Below are 3,157 nucleotides of genomic sequence, written 5' to 3' on the forward strand. Positions count from 1 at the left end.
GGTGTGAGCTAGAGAAATGAGGCCTGTCTGCAAAAGGCCATGGGATGGGAGTGCGTGGTTGCAGGTTGTTTGGCTTTGTAAGGCCTACTGCCCGCTTCACTCGAAACTGGGTCTAGGGTTGTCGGTTTGTAGGCTGTAAAAGCCCAGAAAAGCTCTTGTTCTCCAACCAGCAGAGTGGCGCAGCGGAAGCGTGCTGGGCCCATAACCCAGAGGTCGATGGATCGAAACCATCCTCTGCTAACTTTTTTCAAATTATGTTTTTGTGTCATGGCATTAGGGCACAAAGAGCTGTAAGTGCCTGGATGCAATGTCATTCCTTGAACTTGCTGCCTCGTTCCACTCTTGCGCTAAATAGGAGAGGGTCCCAGCCCAGCCAACAAAATGTACTGTTCAATCAAACCAAACTTAAAACCAAGCTCCTTTTTTAAGGGGTCCCGGGGAAATGTTGGGCTGACCGGCAAGACCTCATGATGCGAACTGCTTCTGCGTCAAACGCAAGCTTTTTTCATTCCCAGCCAATGACTTATTCTTATTTCTAAGGGCCGCTCCATCAGATAGCCCAGACAGGCAGGCGTTGGTGGTATAGTGGTGAGCATAGCTGCCTTCCAAGCAGTTGACCCGGGTTCTATTCCCGGCCAACGCAGATCAAATCTTTAAATTGTTCAAAATGCATTTTTTGGAAATCAGACTCATGCTGAAAGCAAAGCTGACACACTTTTCGTGAAAATCAAAACCCCATCCAGGAAAGGTTCTTGCATCCTAGTTTCTGCAACTGTCTATCGGTGAGGGGATTGAAGCGAGCAGGGCTCCTGGCCCCTCCCCGACAAAGCCCTGACGAAGGCCTGACAAAGGCCTATTCGCCTTGCCCTGACGGGCCTTGGTCCCAGCAGGCCACCGAGCACAGCACCTCAGCCTATTAGAGTGAGGTTTCAGGATCTCTCTCATCCTGTAAACCAACATACTGAAGAAGGTGAAACGTGTGGCTGCGCTCCTCACATGCTGAAGCAGCAGCAGCCCTTTCCCTGAAGCAAAGTTCCTTCATTCCTCCCTCCCATAACCCTTAGCAGGGGATTTATGGTAATTGAGTTGAGTTTCCAAACTGGCCCTTCCTTCCTTCCTTCCCATATCTGCCAGCTCGAGAAGGCTTGTTTTGTTGCACCTGGGAAGTAAAGTATCTATTTGCGAGAGAGAGAGAATGAGAGAGAGAGACAGAGAGAGAGAGACAGAGAGAGAAGGGGAAGGGGTGTTGGCAGTTAGGGTGTGAGCTAGAGAAATGAGGCCTGTCTGCAAAAGGCCATGGGATGGGAGTGCGTGGTTGCAGGTTGTTTGGCTTTGTAAGGCCTACTGCCCGCTTCACTCGAAACTGGGTCTAGGGTTGTCGGTTTGTAGGCTGTAAAAGCCCAGAAAAGCTCTTGTTCTCCAACCAGCAGAGTGGCGCAGCGGAAGCGTGCTGGGCCCATAACCCAGAGGTCGATGGATCGAAACCATCCTCTGCTAACTTTTTTCAAATTATGTTTTTGTGTCATGGCATTAGGGCACAAAGAGCTGTAAGTGCCTGGATGCAATGTCATTCCTTGAACTTGCTGCCTCGTTCCACTCTTGCGCTAAATAGGAGAGGGTCCCAGCCCAGCCAACAAAATGTACTGTTCAATCAAACCAAACTTAAAACCAAGCTCCTTTTTTAAGGGGTCCCGGGGAAATGTTGGGCTGACCGGCAAGACCTCATGATGCGAACTGCTTCTGCGTCAAACGCAAGCTTTTTTCATTCCCAGCCAATGACTTATTCTTATTTCTAAGGGCCGCTCCATCAGATAGCCCAGACAGGCAGGCGTTGGTGGTATAGTGGTGAGCATAGCTGCCTTCCAAGCAGTTGACCCGGGTTCTATTCCCGGCCAACGCAGATCAAATCTTTAAATTGTTCAAAATGCATTTTTTGGAAATCAGACTCATGCTGAAAGCAAAGCTGACACACTTTTCGTGAAAATCAAAACCCCATCCAGGAAAGGTTCTTGCATCCTAGTTTCTGCAACTGTCTATCGGTGAGGGGATTGAAGCGAGCAGGGCTCCTGGCCCCTCCCCGACAAAGCCCTGACGAAGGCCTGACAAAGGCCTATTCGCCTTGCCCTGACGGGCCTTGGTCCCAGCAGGCCACCGAGCACAGCACCTCAGCCTATTAGAGTGAGGTTTCAGGATCTCTCTCATCCTGTAAACCAACATACTGAAGAAGGTGAAACGTGTGGCTGCGCTCCTCACATGCTGAAGCAGCAGCAGCCCTTTCCCTGAAGCAAAGTTCCTTCATTCCTCCCTCCCATAACCCTTAGCAGGGGATTTATGGTAATTGAGTTGAGTTTCCAAACTGGCCCTTCCTTCCTTCCTTCCCATATCTGCCAGCTCGAGAAGGCTTGTTTTGTTGCACCTGGGAAGTAAAGTATCTATTTGCGAGAGAGAGAGAATGAGAGAGAGAGACAGAGAGAGAGAGACAGAGAGAGAAGGGGAAGGGGTGTTGGCAGTTAGGGTGTGAGCTAGAGAAATGAGGCCTGTCTGCAAAAGGCCATGGGATGGGAGTGCGTGGTTGCAGGTTGTTTGGCTTTGTAAGGCCTACTGCCCGCTTCACTCGAAACTGGGTCTAGGGTTGTCGGTTTGTAGGCTGTAAAAGCCCAGAAAAGCTCTTGTTCTCCAACCAGCAGAGTGGCGCAGCGGAAGCGTGCTGGGCCCATAACCCAGAGGTCGATGGATCGAAACCATCCTCTGCTAACTTTTTTCAAATTATGTTTTTGTGTCATGGCATTAGGGCACAAAGAGCTGTAAGTGCCTGGATGCAATGTCATTCCTTGAACTTGCTGCCTCGTTCCACTCTTGCGCTAAATAGGAGAGGGTCCCAGCCCAGCCAACAAAATGTACTGTTCAATCAAACCAAACTTAAAACCAAGCTCCTTTTTTAAGGGGTCCCGGGGAAATGTTGGGCTGACCGGCAAGACCTCATGATGCGAACTGCTTCTGCGTCAAACGCAAGCTTTTTTCATTCCCAGCCAATGACTTATTCTTATTTCTAAGGGCCGCTCCATCAGATAGCCCAGACAGGCAGGCGTTGGTGGTATAGTGGTGAGCATAGCTGCCTTCCAAGCAGTTGACCCGGGTTCGATTCCCGGCCAACGCA

The 3,157-nt window shown here is 50.2% G+C and overlaps 1 non-coding gene across 1 annotated transcript; it reads left to right on the forward strand.

Moving 5' to 3' along the window:
* The first annotated feature begins 3,085 nt into the window (after positions 1-3,085).
* Positions 3,086-3,157, forward strand: TRNAG-UCC (transfer RNA glycine (anticodon UCC)). The gene has a single exon. It is a non-coding gene; the product is annotated as a tRNA-Gly (tRNA).

This window comes from Ambystoma mexicanum, chromosome 6q (assembly GCF_040938575.1).
Source record: "Ambystoma mexicanum isolate Mex_15411 chromosome 6q, UKY_AmexF1_1, whole genome shotgun sequence".
Classification (NCBI taxonomy): domain Eukaryota; kingdom Metazoa; phylum Chordata; class Amphibia; order Caudata; family Ambystomatidae; genus Ambystoma; species Ambystoma mexicanum.